Genomic DNA, 18,690 nt, shown 5'->3' with positions numbered 1-18,690 from the left:
AAAAATATTTCATTCCAATAACTCTTCAAATAATTATTAATGCTTAACGATAAGCTCCAAAATGACAACTGTTAAAAGGAACAAGTCACCAAACTCAGCTAACGATTTAGAGAGCGACTAATAGTCCATCCTAATAATCTAGCCCAAATATTGACGACAAGTGAAACGAAGGCTCAAGGGAGAGATAACTTTTGACCTTCTTCTTTTTCGTTAGGTACCGTTTCCTTTAATGAGGTTGGTAATCATCGAGGGCACTTTCATTATTGAAACTACAGCTCTGAATAATTTTACGGAACTGCATATATACCTCTTATTCAGGTTATTTGCGTTCTCAGGAAATGCGTCTTCTTTTTAGATGACCCATATGTTGTAACTTCCTTATCCTAAATTTATTTAATATTTATGTTTCTTTTTTAATTTTTCTCAACACCTTAGCATTTGTTACTCTACCCATCCAACTTATTTTTAATATTCAACTGTAGATCTACATCTCAAATGCTTTTAGACAATCACTAATTTCCTTCTTTATGGTTCATGCCTTTATTTTATTTAGAAACACTAAAAATACATAGGAGCGCAATATTCTTATTTTCACTTGTAAGCTAAGGTTACTATTAAATAGCACTTTTCTCATTTTATACATATTGTTCTAGCTTGTCCAATTCTCATTTATATTTCGGCTTAATTTTTGTTATTTTCATTAACAATCATACTCAGATATTTGTGTTCGTTAACTTTTTCTACCGACACTCCTCTTGCATAAATATAATATTTCTTGTTGTGTTTTAGCAATTCTTATAAATTTCTTGTTTTAACCACTGTTAGTTTACTTTCTTCGCTAGAATATCTTATTCGATCCAGGAATTAATACTATTAATTATAAACTATTATAGTCGTAGAAGTTCAATATAATTCAAAAATTAAGCCCAATCTAACCCAAAATTATATGTCACACTACATCAGCGACAAAAATATCTAGCACATTGTCAATGGGCAATTTCCTTCAAGCCATTTGCTATAATATATTTTTCGGACAATTTACTCATTATAATTATATTATGGATTGTAAATACCTTGGGAAGTTATAAAAAAATATGTATAATTTGTTTGCCTGAATGTATAGTAAAGAGTAACTAAAGTTTTTCTCGGTATATCACCACATAGTAACAGCATTCGCAACTTGTTGGGTGTCAATTTCAGTATTCATATAGAACAGGTATTTCGTCTCTTCAACGAGCAAACCAGCATTGATGTGATAATGTAAACGAATAGGCAATAATAAATGACAAGTTAAAGCGTACATTGGCTTATTCTAAATGCGGACTTAAATGTGGGTGGTGATCGTTAAGTTTCGGCTGAGATCGTGTGGCTTTAGGGCAGGTGTGTGACCTGGGAGTGACCTATGATCTTCCATCATACCCGTCTTAGACACAATGGTGTACACGTATATTGATCTACAGTGTTGAGCTTCAATATATTATGTAGATGAAAACAGGGATTGTTGTGGTGGCGAATATTTTCGTACTTTCGGTCCGAGTCTTCTTCGCTGATGCATTGTACCATATATACAGGGTGATGAGTGAATAGGTGCGCCAATTATATTAAATCATGTCTGCGTGAATCAGTAAAGTTATTACTTAAATATACACTTGCGTTCGGTTTATACCTTTCATATGGTTATTTTATTTGGTTTTGTTCGGAAAATACTTGATTTGCATCAATTTATGACTGAGAAATATAACAACTCCACAATTGTTACATTATACAGGTCGTGTATTAATATTTGTTTAAAATTAAGCAATTTTGATTTTAAAAATGCAATATTTATTAAGAAAATTCGTACTTTTATTATAGTACCATACAGTGTGTGACATGTAAGAGATAAAGTAATGCAGATTTGCATGATCTGTTTGATGAAGAAGTCAAAAGAAGTATTCAATACGCAGATGATTTTGTACTTCTCTGTCACCTATAAATCTTTTGAATCTTGCGTCAAATCTTTAAGGTATGTAATGTATTGCTTAAAAAACTGGCTTTTCGATTTAAGTTTCAGTAATTCACCGGAAAAGTTGTTGTTTGCTTTTTGAGGAACAGATAGCTGTGAGTTGACAATCTTAAACTTGATTTTGTGCAGTACAAATCCATCACTTAGTTTTAGATAAGAAACTCATATGGATCGAACAAATGTGACAAATTTTGTAACCCTTTTGTAAAACTAAAGCATTATATTTCCAAAACACTCATCTATTGTCTGCCTATAGGAAATAAATCTAAAAAATTCAAACCATGTGTATATCTTTTGTAATTATTCATGTTTCTAAAACAACAGATTAAACCAAAGTATTGCCAGCGGAGGTGTAGCAATTTACGTGGATATAAAATTCATGAGCACACATTTACCAGTAGCTTCAAACATTATTTAGTTAAAACCTATTGCAATAAATATAATATGTAATATGTATATCCCACCAAGTCAAACTAATAATATGTAATATGTATATCCCACCAAATCAAACTCAAACTACCAAGAAAATTTAACAGCCATTTTGGACCAAATGTGAAATATATACGTATAATTAAAAAAAAGCATAAACCTCGCCTGTGGTGGACACCTGATTGTAGCCAAGTTACAAGAGTATAATGAAATTGAACAAATATCGTCACAGAAATACCTTGGAGCATGGATCAAAGAAGATATTGATTAAAGAAAAGAAGTAAGATGTAACATTGAAATTGCACGGTAGACTTTTAGCAAAATCAGAAAAGTTTTCTGTAATCGCCATATCAATATAATGCTCTGGATAAAAATGCTTCGATGTTATATTTTCTCCACCGTTTTGTATGTGGTTGACGCCTGGACACTGAAACAATCCAATATTAATTCGAAATGTGGTGTTACCGGCGTATTCTAAAAATATCATTGATGGATCGCAAAACAAACGCACAAGTTCTCGAACAACTAGGAAAACAATGCGAAGTTTTAAATTCCATAAAAATCAGGTAATTGGAATTCTTGGAATCAGCTTGTATTTTACTGTATCAAACGCTGTATGGTAAACAACAAAGCATGCATAAACATCGCAATCACATCTCTATATCGTTGAAATAGCACTTGTATGCTAAATAGAGCCTCTCTCGTACCCACTACGTTCCTAAAAGCAAACTGTGTACGGCTGATTTCTTCTTCGCATAGTCTATATATCCTTTGATGTATAATTTTTGGAAATAACTTTAAAATGTTACTCATTAAGCTAATGGTCAAGCGAAATCATTGCAGGATACGGATTTTGTTTTCTTTGCTAGAGCAATAAACGGTGACTTCAGCGATGATTTTGGTATTACTCCGTTTAAATATATGTCCTCGAATATTTTTGTTAGCCGTTAAGTACCGTCGAATCAGACGAGAGGAAGATGACATAGTCAGAAAAGTTTTTGACCGAAGAGGGCCGATCGGACAACGAAGAAGAGGAAGACCGAGACTTAGGTACCAAGATAACCCAGAAAATGATTTGAAGTCTATCGGAATTAGAGCTTGGAGAAGAGTTGCCAGAGACAGGGGCGAATGGAGGATTCTTCTGAAGAAGGCTTTGGCTCATAAAGAGCTGTAACGCCACTGATGATGATGGTTAAGTACCGTCGTTGTTAAATAATTTTGTGAGTTCAGGATATGCATTGATAGGTTTAAGAGCGAAAGATATGGATTGATGCTGATATGAACTAATTTTACAGAGAAAAGTATAAAGAAAACGAGGCCCAGAAGATTTCCTGTGTGCAATGTACAGATTGCCATGATGTTCGCCAAACATCCGAAACGGATAGGCACTACAAGAATAAGAATACTTATCGCATTAAAATTAAATTTAAATTTGATTAATACTTAGATTTTAAAAATCTATAATCTAAGGATAAATCGTTAGTTATCATCAACTTCTTAGAAATTTTTAATGCTGTGGTTATAGATAACTGGTAAAAGCAAGAATCAACAATGGGGCGTGATTCTAAGTTAGGTATACGGTATTCCAGTTTTATGTTATAATAAAAAGCATTTAGTTGTGTTTATATACAGTGTGTCCGTAAAGTATGGAATAAATTCGATATTTCCTAAATGAAAAGCCTTTTTAAAAAAATCTAAAACACGTCGATTTTTAAATTTAATGTTCTACATTTTACAATAAAATTTCATTATACAAGGTGATCCACATTACAGTGATGACGTCATCGCCTCTTTTTTAAATGTAACACCCTGTATTTTAGGACATTTTTAGATCGATAAATAGAGATGATTTTAAAAAAGTATAATACTCGGATCTAATGGTTATAATTTGAAAGATATTCGCTTAGAAAATAAATTATTTATTATCAATTGCAAAAAAGCAGCCTACTTCTAGTTTTTGGTAAACTGTAATTATTTTTAGTAACGTTCAATAAAAATTAAGTAGTACAATAATTGTAGTAATTCGTGAATGTTCTGTATTATTGCTTAGAATTAATTTTAAGTAGAAATGAATTTGAGTGTAAAGCAAAGAATTGAAATACTCATGATGATTGGGTATGAAGACAAATCGCGAACTCAGATGGAAGTGTGTAATTTATTTATTGATAAATATCCAGAAATACCCATCACGCAGTCAAAAGTAAGTAAGATTGAAAAGAAATTTCGAGAAACTGGTACGGTTGAAAATGCAGAGGTCATCCCTCTGTAAATTATGTTACAACATTAGATGTTCTACTTGCTTTTGACGAAGATGGGCACACTTCTGTTCGTAAGGTTAGTAGTGATCTCGATGTTTGCCAAACAACGGTACACAAAGTACGTAAAAGTAAGTAAAGTAAGTAAAATGCACAGTTGTACAGGAATTAAACGAGGATGATTCAGATAAAAGAATAAAATTTTGCGAAATAATGATGGATAACAGCCACCGAAACCCTCTCTTGGTTCAAAATATTATTTTTTCTGATGAGGCTACATTCAAATTAAATGGCGAGGTGAACCGTCAGAATTGTAGATACTGGGCAAAAGAAAACTCCAACTGGATGCGGGAACATCATACACAATACCCGCAAAAGGTATGGGCTGGCATTGTAAGAAATAAAATCATTGGACCCTACTATTTCGAAGGTAATTTAAACGAGCCAGCATACCTTCAGTTTTTAAGTGGGTATCTCGTACTTACTTTAGTTAATTTATTCCCCAGTACAATTAATCTTGGAGTTTTTAATAAAAGTTTATGGTTTCAACAGGATGGTGCGCCTCCGCATTATGCTTTAGATGTTCGAAGGTACCTAAACAAAATTTTTCCGAACAGGTGGATTGGAAGACGTGGACATATTGAATGGCCAGCGAAGTCGCCAGACCTCAATCCTTTGGATTATTTTATGTGGGATTATTTAAAGAATGTTGTTTATAAAACGAAACCTGCAAATATGGGAGACTTAAAAACAAGAATTCGTAAAGAAATAAATAATATTTCTCAAGAAAGCATAAACAAGGTTCTACAAGAATTTGTACAACGTGTGGGTTACTGTCAAATACAACAAGGGCTACAATTCGAACATTTAAGATTAAGTCGTGTATTAATTACTGGATTACTTTCAAGTTATTTATTATAATTTATTTATAATTTATTAATATTATAAATCAATAAAAATTCATTTTCTAAACGCATGTCTTTCAAATTATATCCGTTAGACCCCCAGTATTATATTTTTTTGGAATCAGCTCATTTTTATCGATTTAGAAATGTCCTAAAATACAGGGGTTACATTTAAAAAAAGAGCCGATGACGTCATTACACAAATGTGTATCACCTTGTATATTGAAATTTTATTGTAAAATGTAGAACATTAAATTTAAAAATCGACGTGTTTTAGATTTTTTTTAAAAGGCTTTTCATTTAGGAAATATCGAATTTATTCCATACTTTACGGACACACTATAAAAAATTTAATGTTTCAAAATTTATACCTGTCAAATGTTGTGGAAAATATGTATTATCGGTTATTGAGAAAATAATTATAAACAATGTTTATAATTTCTTCAGAATGGAACATCCTTTGGTTTCTGTTGACGATACTGTTGAAAAGACAAGTAATGTGACATGTTTAAGCAAATCAATGATATATAAAATTGGAAGTGAATTAAAAACTGGAGTTGTTAAAAATGTGGTAAAAATAAAGTTAATTGCCTAAACAAATTCAAAGCAGAATAAGAAGAAAAGTTCACGAATTTTATTTAAAAAAATAAAAACCAACACTTGCCAAAGTTTTGGATTCAATCAATGGGAAAATCTCAGATAAATAAAATGCTAGTGGACATTTCATGATAAAAAGCAACTGTTATTGATACTGAGGAAATTGTTTGTTTTGAGACGAAGATATTTCCGAACTACTTTTAAATTACATGCAGAAGTTAAACCAATATTTTCTTTAGACGAAACTTGGGTAAATCTTCACGACAGGCGTTATTGGAAGGATTATCTACAGGACTAAAGGAACGACGCTAAATAATAACACATACTGGAAGTGATAACGAATTTTTGGAAGATCGTTCTTTAATATTTTAGTCTAAAAAACAGGAGACTATCATGAAGGTATGAATAGTGATATTCTTCAAGAATATTTTCAGTAGATAATAGAACTGTCACCAAAAGATTCGGTTGTAGTAATGGATAACGTTAGTTATCATTACGTAAAATTGAACGTCTGTCAAATACTTCTTGGAAGTAACAGGATATCATTAAGTGGCTAATAGACAGAAACATTAATTTTCCAGAAAAATGTGTAAAAATTCAACTGCTACAAATTGCAAACTACTACAATAAAAATTAAATAAGTCTCCAGTATGTTATTCAGTGGATCAACTTGCAAAAACCCATGATATTACTGCGCGTCTTCCCTCCTCCCGCTGGCAACTAAACCCTATTTGGCTGATATGGGCACAAATTAAAAGATATATTACATGTGACCAAGGAAAATTGACAAAAGGAGATTGAACATGTTTTAAAACCTGTATTGTACGTTTAAACTGTTTTAATATAAAATTTACGATTTTTCTTAAAATTGTAAAATATATCGTACATCTTTAAAATATTTTTAAATTATGTATTTTCACTAGTTTACTGTAAACCCGTTTTTTATTAATATTTAATGTTAAACATTAAATAAATTAGTATTTTTACAATTAAAACAAAGTTTTTTTATTTTGATAAGTAATTTTAACAAAAAAGTTTGTAATTTTAGGAACTTAATACTGTTCTGAAGCTATTTTCTTGCGGCATTTTAATGCAGTTACTACTTTCGTTGGGAATAAGCCACAATATAAATTTAAAATAAGTTTATCTTTGAAGTTTCGATTTCCACTCAATGTCAAAAAACTTATTTTAAACGTCAAAAATAAGCTTATTTTAATCTTATATTGTAGCTGATTCCCAACGAAAATAGTAATTTTAAGAACTCTTCCACCCTTTATACAGTAAAAATCGGTTATGCTCACATCCAGTATGTTTGAAACTTACAGCTATTTTTAAAGTTTTTTGCACTACAGCCATCAACTTTTTTCTGCATACAAAATATAAAATGAGTGTGTGATAAATTAATTTGTATTTAGATTTTCAGGGATTAAAATTGTTACAAAAAATTAATAATTAATTAAAAAAAAAACAAAAGTACGCTCGTTAGAATCTTAAAAAAGAATCGGCTATTATTTATAAAAGACAGTTATTGTTATATTTCCTCAATACCAGTGGGCACAGGTAAAAGTCTTAAATTCAGAACATTTTGAGCGACGTACTCTGTTATAATACATATTTTTTGAGCCACCCGTGCTGTAAATTTTCCTAAAATTTTTTAGTTTACCTTGCTCCGGCATTGGAAAATGATTACGTGCTTAAAGCGTGTTTAAATGATCGAAAAAGGTTTACTGTTTCTCCGAAAAACTTGTTTATTGTTTGTGAAGGGTACAACAATTGTTATCAAAGATTTTGCATCCAAGATTTGAGGTAATTTTTTTCATATTTTTGGTTATATTAAGTATATAAATATGTGAGGAAACCTTAAATTATAATTCTAACCTAAAAATTCCTAGACATGTGTAAATTGAGAGTAGTTATTCAATGCGCCATCTCCCCTCATATAAATAGGATAGATGGCTCACGTATTGAGAGGAGAGATGGTGCACTTGCAAGGAGAGGATTATTTGATATAATAATAGTTTTTTGTATAAAAATTCAGTAATGTTTTATTGTTTTATTCATAGAAATCTTTTATTTCAGAAATGCGTACAAAATACATAAGAAAGGGTAATTCTTGTCAAGGTCAATGGACTGAGCAACAATTACAAAGGCAGTTAATGCAGTAAATACTAAACAAATGGGAGTGAATAAAGCTGCACGTGAATATAATATTCCAGCTTCTACATTACGTAGAAGAATATCAAACAATGATTGTAAAAACGAGGCTTTGCTCCGACTAGAGAAGATGTACGTTCCATGGCATTCAAGTTAGCTGAACGCATGGGAATCCCACATAAGTTTAACAAGAATACTGAAAAAGCTGGATATCCTTGGTTAACATTATTTCTTTCACGAAATCTAGATTTGTCGTGTAAAGATGTTGAACAATACTTCATACTTTTGGAGTCTATTCTCATTGAACTTGATCTATTAGATAAACCTGGCCATATTTATAACATGGATGAGACTGGACTACAGCTAAATAATAAACTAGGATATGTTTTAGGCATAAAGGGTTCAAAAAACGTTGCAGTCATCACATCTGGTGAGAAAGGCGAAACAATAACATTGATAGCATGCTGCAATGCAGAAGGTACATTTATACCTCCTGTATGTATTTTTAAGGTAAAAAATAAAAATAAAGAATTTGAAGACGGAATGCCTCCAGGGTAAGTGGTTTACATGTCTGAAAAATCGGCTTATATAACAGTTCTATTTTCTTGGCCTGGTTACGAGACCAATTTACTCCACGAAAACCACAGGGCAATGTTTTGCTGATTGTGAATGGTCATTCTTCGCATTGCAGCGATCCTGACATTCTTGAATATGCGGAACAAAATGGCATAACCCTATTTTGACTACCTAGCCACACGACATAGTTCTTGCAACCTCTTGACAGAGCGCGTTTTAAATCATCAAAATTAAATTACCAATTTCCTTGCAATTCGTTCATGAAAAATAACCCAGAAAGAAAAATAACTCGGCTTCAACTTGGGAAATTACTGAAATTTGCTTGGGGAAAGTCTGCTACGGTTAGTACCGCAGTATCCGCTTTTGAATCAAGTGATTATCAGCTTGACAAAAGGGGGGAACTAGATTTGTTACAGAGTACAGAAACTACAAGCAAAAATCACTCTGAAGTTGATATGTCGATTAGAACTGTAACCTCTGAAATTACTCCAGGAAAATTGCTTGATGAAATCTCACCTCTATCAAATAAACGTGGAGTAGGTGCGGTCAGAAAGAGAAGCAAACAGCTAGCAGAGATCTTACTTCCAAAGAAACCATTGCTAGAAAGAAAGAAAGGAGAGGAAAGAGAGAAGAGAAAGAAAAGCAAGCTAAGGCTTTGAAAAAAGTTAAAGTTTTAAAAACAAATGAAAAGATTATTTCTAAAGGCAAAGAAAACAAAACCAAACAAAACAAAATAAACACAAACAAAATCAAACTAGTTTCAGAATCTTCTGATAATGAGTCAATAACAATAAGTCTCAAAGATGATTGAGATATGAATGATGATTCAGATGTAGAATGTTGTGCAGGATGTTTAGAAATGTATTCACAAACTTCCAAATCGGACGACTGGCTTCAATGTATGCATTGCAAGAAATGGTTTCACGAATCTTGTAGCAAATACTTTAATTTCTGCGACCTTTTTGGCAAACTTATTTGTTCAACAAGAAGTACCTTACTAGTTATGTAACATAAAAATGAGTTATATGTAACGTAAAAATGAGTTATCTTAATTTTTTTTATAATACGCCATCTCACCTTCTTTATAGAGCCAACTCTCCTCCGTTATGTGGGTGAGATGTTTTTTTTCATACTTATATTTTTTAACATAAACAAATATATTTAAGGTTTATTTGTATTTCATAACTGAAATTAGTATCAATAAACTATAATCATTATATGAAGTTTTATTTTACTTCCAAATTTCAAAAACTTTTAAAAATACATCCATTCTAAAAAAAGTGGGCCATCTCTCCTCGAATTACCCTATGCTGTATATTATTCTATAGAAATCTGAATTTAATATTATACTAAAGTGTATTGCTATTAAATTGGTATTACCACCCAGCGCCAATTTAAAAATATCTACAGGTTGTCATTAATTATTTTTTGTTATAAAATTTTCGGATTTCAGACGATATCCGGTCTAAAAACTGAAACGTCAAACAAAGAGAGTATTTTGTTATGATGTTTTATTCCCAATAAAACATTTAATTACATACTGGTCTACAATTGTTTAGAAATCTTATAGAAACAATAATGGATACCTTCATTAATCTCTTGGTGTAACAATCGTTAAGTATTTGCTTACCTTTGAAATGCCACTTGGGAATAAAAGAGAGGAGCCAGATCAAATGTTTTGATAGCCGCTATTTCACTACTTTTTAATCCTGAAATAGTTACAGTATATTTGTTTAAACGTTGATATTATTATAAAACGCCATCCTAAGAGCCCCCTGACAAAAGGTTTATTCATATATAATGACTGGTATAAAGTTACAGCTTTCAGTAAGCAAATTACCATAAAAAAATAATAACCGACATAAAGGATGAAAGAAGGCATTTAAGGCCCCGTCCATAAATAATACACATTTCATTAAAAATGTCATTTTTACAAAGTGCTTCTTTTGTGTCTTTTGTTCGGGATCACAAAGCGCAGGTTCGGTTCTCACAAAAACGTGAAATGCATTTTTGTGGATTTCAAACATCAAATCAGAAGCTGAAACGTTTTTTGTTGTGTCACACCTGTTACGGCTCTTGATGGAAAAATATTTCTTTTATGCAACTATAAATATGTTACAGGTGAATGAAAAGATAAATGCACTTTGATAGACTGCAAAGCGTTTGCCGCAAAGCGATGGAGAAAGGTTTTGCATAAAAAGTGTCACATTAAAAGCGGAGACGCCAGTAACTTTTGATTAATAGCATTTGCCAGAAAAGGTTCTTAGGCTAAGTTTTCCCTGAATGATGATATTAGTTTTGGTTTAATTTTGCACTATTATTTTATATACTTTATTAAAATAATACACTGTATTGACATTGAACTTTTTTTGTAAAACATACGAAATTTTAAAAAAAGTTTTGAATATAAAAATGTACCCCAAATAAATACTCATAGAAAGTAGTAGTGATGCAAGTTCTACTAAATGATTTGGTAGGGTGCTTTATTTATTTTGGGTTAGAACTTTGCGTTATTGTTCCTGTTTGCTCCTCCTCTATCCTTTATCCTTCGGAAGGATCTGGTGAGGTTATGGTATTCGACGAAAACGGTGGTGTTTTTTATTTGGTCTGACCATCAGAGAGGTGATCTTCCTCGGATTCTTTAACCATCTTCTCTGTCTTGTAATACTAATCTCTCCATACCTTCCTTTCTTCTATCTCTTTATCTATCTATCTATCTCCTAATTGGTTTATAATTGTGGTAAGCCTAGTGTTGATGTCGAGATATTTGTGCGGTGTGCTATTCAAGGTAAGCTATGATATATCCACATTTCAAAGGCAGATATACCCACATTTTCATACGTCGTGAGTAAGACTTTTTGATGGCCTAAGTTTTTGCAGCGTAAGTAGCGATAGGAAAAATAAGTGCCCGTACCAGGCGCAGTTTTTCTAGGTTATGAAAGTCTCTTTTCAGATTTTAGTAAGTGTTACCATTGCTGTTCTAGCCATTGTAAGGCGTCGAAGTATTTCTTTTTTGCGTCAATCATTGTTTTTGATAACAGAACCTGAGTAATTAAAACGGCTTACCAATTTATACAATGCTTCTTCTCATAGCGCCGTCTCCTTTCGAAGGTTGGCGATCCAAATGGCAATTGTAGTTTTGGAAACTGAAGCGCGAAAGATTTCTGCGGATGAGCGGTCAACCATCTCCTCAGGTCTTTCATCCACGAGTTATGGCGTCTTCCTACTGATATTTTGCCCTGTACTTTTCCTTCCAGTATAACTTGAAGTAATTCGTATCTTTCGCTTCTCAACACATGACCCAAGTATTGCATTTTCCTCTCTTTGATTATTCTTAGTAATTCTTTTTGTTTACACATGCGACGAAGTACCTCAACATTAGTAACTCTTTGTACCCATGGAATTCTCAACATTCGTCTGTTTACTGTACTCTGCTATGTTTCATATTTGCCGCTGATTAACTATTTCTAGTTCGATCAATGATCATCATCTCGGTCTTCTGTGAATTAATTTAAGTTCATATTCGCGACTAACTGTATCTAGTCTGCTCATAATGTATTTAAGTTCATCTGATAATGAGGCTAATATTAAAGTAGAGACAACATAGCGGAGATTGCTGATTTTTGCTGTCTCTATTAAGGAAGTTGTATATTTCCCTTCGTGGCTTGTGGTTAAGTGTTCTGTGACGCAAACAAATATCCAAGAAGTTCTACTTGGTGTATAAAGTTCGACACACTTATTCACTACATATTTAAAAATATCGCGAATGGATGCTTGTCACTTTGAAGCCTTATCGATCTTGTTCCTTTGTTATCAAATCTGATACATCTAAGTATAAAGAGAAACCTCTACTTATTTATCATCATCGTAAGTGGCTCGACAATCGGTTGTGGATCTTGGCCTGGTCATAAAGAAGTCGTCACTCCTGTCGAATCCTGGCAACCTCCCCTTCATCTTCTGACCCTTAGAATCTGTAGGTCTTCTTCCACTTCATCAATCCATCTCCTTCATGGCCGTCCTCTACTTCTTGTATCCTCTGGTTTTCAAAATGTTAATCTCTTCGTGTATTCGTGATCTGACATACTAGAAATGTGTCCAGCCCATCTAAGTCTCTGCACTTTACGAATTTCATAATATCTGAATCGGTGTATAACTGATATAGTTCAAAGTTGTATCTTCGACGCCATAGCCCATTTTCATTTACGGCCCCCTAAAATCTTTCTAAGAATTTTTCTCTCAAAAATACCACGAAGTCTTTCATCATTTTGAGATAAAATCCACGTTTTAGCCCCATATATCAAAACCGGTCTTATTAAGGTCTTGTATATATTGAGCTTTACTGCATGTTTTATATTTTTATTTTTTAAATGTTTCTGGAGACCGTGACCAGTTCTGTTTGCCATTGGTATGCGTTTTTTTATTTCGTCGCTTTTCGTGTTTGTTGCGTTTAATAGCGATCCAAGTATGTGAATTCTTTGACTTGCTCAAAGGTATGGTTGTTAATTTGAATTCTATGTTGGATATTTCGGGGGTTTTTAGAAACCAACATATATTTGGTTTTTTCCTCGTTTACCTAAGTCTTAATTCACTTGCCGAGTTCGCAAGCCTTGTAAATCACTGCACCTTTTCTCTCATACTTCTGTCCTATAACTATATCGTCAGCGAATACGGGAATTTGCGTCGATCTATTAAAAACAGTTCTATTAATTCTAATGTTTAATTGTCTGATTGCCTATTCCGAGGCAATATTAAAGAAGAGACACGCCAGCGCGTCCCCCTTTCTTAGACCATTATTAGTGTCAAAGAACGTAGAGTTTTCTCATTCAATTCTAACGCATGAGCTTACGTTTTGCATTTTTAGTTGGATCAACTTAACTAACTTGGGTGGGATCCCAAAAGTCTATCATTGTATTAATATAATGCAGTTCTTTTCACACCGTTATAAGCTGCTTTGAAGTCGACGAAGAGATGGTGTGTATAAATTTTATATTCTAGTGACTTTTCTAGAATCTGCCTATGTGCTTGAATTTGATGTGCAGTTGATTTTCCAGCAGTAAATCTGCATTTATATCGACCAACAATATCCTTTGTAAAATGTTTAAGTCTTTCAAACAATACATTGCCGAAGATTGTATACGTAGATGCTAACAGAGTAATGCCTCTATAGTTCTTACACTCCAGTTGATCACATATTATTCCCTTTAGCCAATCTTCTGGTAAGTAAGTTGGCTTAAATCGTAATATTTAAAAGTGTAGAATCCACTGTTTCTTTTTATACAATTACTTAAGAACCATATATATATGTATACTTTTATTCATATAAATTTTTACCTAACTGTTTATTATAACAAATTTGATCTTACCCAAACAGTTTTAAAATTGAAGAAAATTGCTTTATTTTTTAAATTATTTTGACGTGACAACGTCTTAAATTAGGTTGTGGCTCGGAGTCATTCATGAAAAAGTGTAACGCCCGCTCACGTCTGTTACAGTGAGTCAGCGAACGAGAGAGAGGCCCGCCGGACCGGCGAATGCCTTGCGTCTCTCTCCCACTCAAACATGATCGGTCCGCTGCGCGCGCAGCACTAGAGAATTAGGCGCGTTGAATCGGTGCGTGCTTGTGTGTCTGTCTTTCTCGAGCGTTCTTGGCGTTCAAGACACATTACAGCAGAAACACTTCCTTTCATTTCATATTTCTCCTATCATCGTCCTATCCTCAACAAAATCACTCAAATAGAAATTAGTTAAGTTTAAGTTTACATGTACAATGTTTTAGTAAACAAAATATATTTCTATAGTTAAAATTTGTGCAATTCTTATTTTCATTCAATTCCTTGTTCCTATTGTGCAATTTAATAATATTCATATCAATAAATACTCTACCGAGAAAAAGACGTTGTCACGTAAAATCTTCGCCCGTAAAACCGACTTTACAGGCAACCGATTTTTTGTTTATATAAAATAGTTACTTATATACTTTTTTATTAAAAAAATTAAGCATTATAGACGTACTAAACATAATCATCTATGTATTTTCCTCATAATGTCTTTTAATTTAAACTTTTATGATATCTTTTCAACGTTATAGATTTTTTTGTCTTTGCGATAAAGCAAATGCCTGCAGCATTAAGCTTTACACAAATTAGAATCATTCATTTATTACCCATTGGATGTTGCATTTATAGCCGTTTTAAGGAAACGAAGGAAATTTGGATGACATTTATATACCTTTAGAAAGAAAAATGAATAATATAAAATTTTAAGTAGAACTAAACTACTAAATATTTAATACACCTCGGAATCTAATGCGAAAACATATAAACTTTAACGATGACGAAATAAGTATCAAAACAAATCTTTTCACTCACACGCAAGTGCGCTCAAGTTGTGGGCGATTTCTGGTTTGTGGCCCATAAAATTTTAATTGATATTCTCTATAGTTTTATATACCAAAAAAGGTATTCACTCACCATCACCAGCACCAGTCACCCATCACATTATAAATGATGAAGAAATGAAGCGATTTTTAATATCGTTTGCGTTTTTTATTTTATTACCTTTTTGTTAATCCCATCGGAATTTTTAGCGCGGCCAACTACCAGCCACAGTTTCGCAGCTACGGACATATTATTGTAAACTATTAATGGTGATGAAGAGCATACTGGCATCCATATATTACACAGAGCCGGAGGCAAGACATGGTCTCCTGCTGTGTATTTCCAATGACCAGACCCACACAAATACTTATTGGATTTATGGTTAATTTTTTTTACAAATTTAATGCGTCTATCATCAGTGTATATAACCAACCCCATCTGGATACTGTTCCACTTGAATTTTAATTCAAAATTTTGTAATAATTTATTGGGCTTCAACTGGACTCTTAACTTTAATGGAATTCTAATGAATCAATCAAGAGGAAAGTTTGATAAAATACTAATTTTTATCTACTATATTTATGCCTTATTATGTTACTTATACATTCCAATACGTACAGTGCGTTTTAAATTCTAATAGATCAAAAAAGTCAAAACTTCATGCAGTCTACCTTCGTTAGCAATCCACGATAAACAAAATAAGAATTACTAGCTCTAACACGCCAATACTTTAGGTAAATATCGACATACTACAAGATCGCAGTGAGGAAAGGCTGTTGATTATGTTCAAAAAAATAGTGCTAAAAGGAACTACAACGTTAACACTTTGACTGCGCATGGCTCTCATGATGATGATCATTCAGATTTTGATATAAGTGGTTGGGACTGCGGTAGGGGTGAATGGAATTCGGAAGAGCATACTGATGATGAGGCAGGTAATATAGGTAATTCGTTTTTATGGTACTTTGTTACAAAAAAATGTTATCTTCTCTGTCCGTCGCTATAGTCATCCACCTAGAGCCCACGTGCTTCTTGATATCATCTGCCCATCTCATTTGGGGCCTTCCTCTGCTTCGTTTTTATTCCCACGGTCTCCAACTTATAAGAATTTTGTTCCATCGGTCCTCTTTTTGTCTTATATTGTGTCCTGCAAACCTCCATTTCAATTTTCCAACTTCTTGTCTAACATCCCTCACATTCATGTATCTGATTTCTTATCGTTATTGTTTGATTAAAGATTTTTAATTGTGCGCCACTTCAGTAGATCTAGGATCACTCACATAATTGTTAATTTGTTAAAAATTTTTTCACAATCCATAATATATATTTTTCTCTTGTTTAATTTTACTTCTTAATTCTCGGTTTGTTGATTTGTACCATAAATATTTTCGTTTGCTTTGAGGACAATATTTAAAGGAAGCCTTTAAAAAAGGTTAAAACCTTGAAAAAAAAAATTATAGTAGAATGAAACCTATTGGAAAAGGAAGAGAATATGCTAAAAATGAAAGAAAAAATAAATTCCACTCCATCCGAGGTCGGGAAGTGGGAGGGGGTAAGTTTTTAAGGGTAAAAATCGGTTTATCGCGAATTTCAGCGAAACTACAAGTGCTATGGAAAAAGGTTAAATGGCAAAGTTGTAGGTAATAAAAAGATCTACAACATTGGTATTTACACTTTTTTCAAATAACCTCAAAATTTTTGTGAAAAATTCAAAAAACTAAGTTTTTGATTTTTTATTTATTTTTTTACCTGATATTGATTTAATATCGAACAAGCACCATAATTTTCAATCGAAAATTCATGCGTCAAAATATCAGTTTTTTTTTAAAAGTCGGTGGGCTTTTTGTTCGTTAAAATCTTTACTTTCCGATAGTGTAAAAAAAATATACATTATTATGGGAAATATTCTCAAAAAAACGCAAAAAACAAAGAAAACTCTAATCGAAAATTTTTTTTTATCATTATGTACAATTTTCAGATATTTATTAAAATTGAAACTGTAATTACTCATGTTGTGTAAGATTTCATGGTACATTGACAAATAAAAAAATTATATCAAGATATTGATCTTTTGGTCCTTTTAATTCAATTAAATGAAAATAATAATGACATTTATTTTTTAAACCAGGTTCTGGAACTATAAAAGTTCGTTTGTAAAACAATTTTTCACGTCGAATAGTTTCAAATATGAATCTTGCAAAAATATCATTGCATTTCTGCATTGTTTTTCAGGTTGCGATACAACATCTGGATTTGCCAGGAAAGGAAAGAAAACTATCGTAAATTCATTATTAGACGCTAAAAATTTGTCAAGTTTGGCTAACATTTTTTATGAAACAGATGCAAATAAACAAGATGGATTACAATTAATCAAATCTATTTATAAGTGCAAAAATGATAAGTTAGCGCTGAGTCAATTAAGATTTCAAAAATATCAATTGGCAAAAATCAAATCATCTTTCGTATTGGCAAATCTCCCACCCACAGAAGGTGCAGCAGAACAACATTGTTACAGGGCATATTATCAGCTTCAAACATGGCTGGGCAACGAACTGACAGCAACAGATTGGAGCTGGAAACAATATCAACGAGGCATTATGCCCAAATTTACAAAAAAGGAATTGATCCCGGAAATACTGCTCAAAACTATTTGATGCAGCTGTGAAACTGGATGTAGCAATTTAAAATGTGGTTGCCGAAAACATGGTTTGCAATGCACAAATTTATGTTCAAGTTGTCACGGCTCAGAAAAATGCTCTAATGTGGAGGAAAAAGCCTACGAAGAAATTAATCATAATGATTCTGATGAAATTGTGGATGAGGAAGTAACGCAGACAGAAAACAGTATTGGAGATGAAGACGGTGATGGTCTTGAAGATTTCGAAGATCTTCTAGAATCAGGAGGCGACGAAGGAATGCCATCAAAGAGGCAAAAATTAATATCCTAAAAAATATTATGATAAATATATACATCATAAATATATATATTGTAAGATTGCCCAAGACAAAAATGTGATTAAACATTAATAAAAAAGCTTTTTAATTGTAAAAAAAATCGTATAACAGTCACATTTTTTTGATGAAATTCCCTTTAAATCCTATCTTGAATATTTTTAACAGCTATTTTCACACGTCTTTTTGCAATCTTAATGTTTTGGGGATTTATAATTTTTTTGTTTATCAATGTATCATGAAATCTTAAGCTACATGTCTAATTACAGTATTAATTATAAGAAATATCTCAAAATTGTACATACTGATGAAAAAAATTTTTTTCGATTTGAGTTTTATTTGTTTTTTGCGTTTTTTAAAAACATTTGCCATAGTAATGTATATTCTTTTACACTATCGAAAAGTAGAGATTCAACAAACAAAAAGTCCACCGACTTTTT

This window comes from Diabrotica undecimpunctata, chromosome 7, assembly GCF_040954645.1.
Source record: "Diabrotica undecimpunctata isolate CICGRU chromosome 7, icDiaUnde3, whole genome shotgun sequence".
Taxonomy (NCBI): Eukaryota; Metazoa; Arthropoda; class Insecta; order Coleoptera; family Chrysomelidae; genus Diabrotica; species Diabrotica undecimpunctata.
This window is presented reverse-complemented; position numbering follows the sequence as displayed.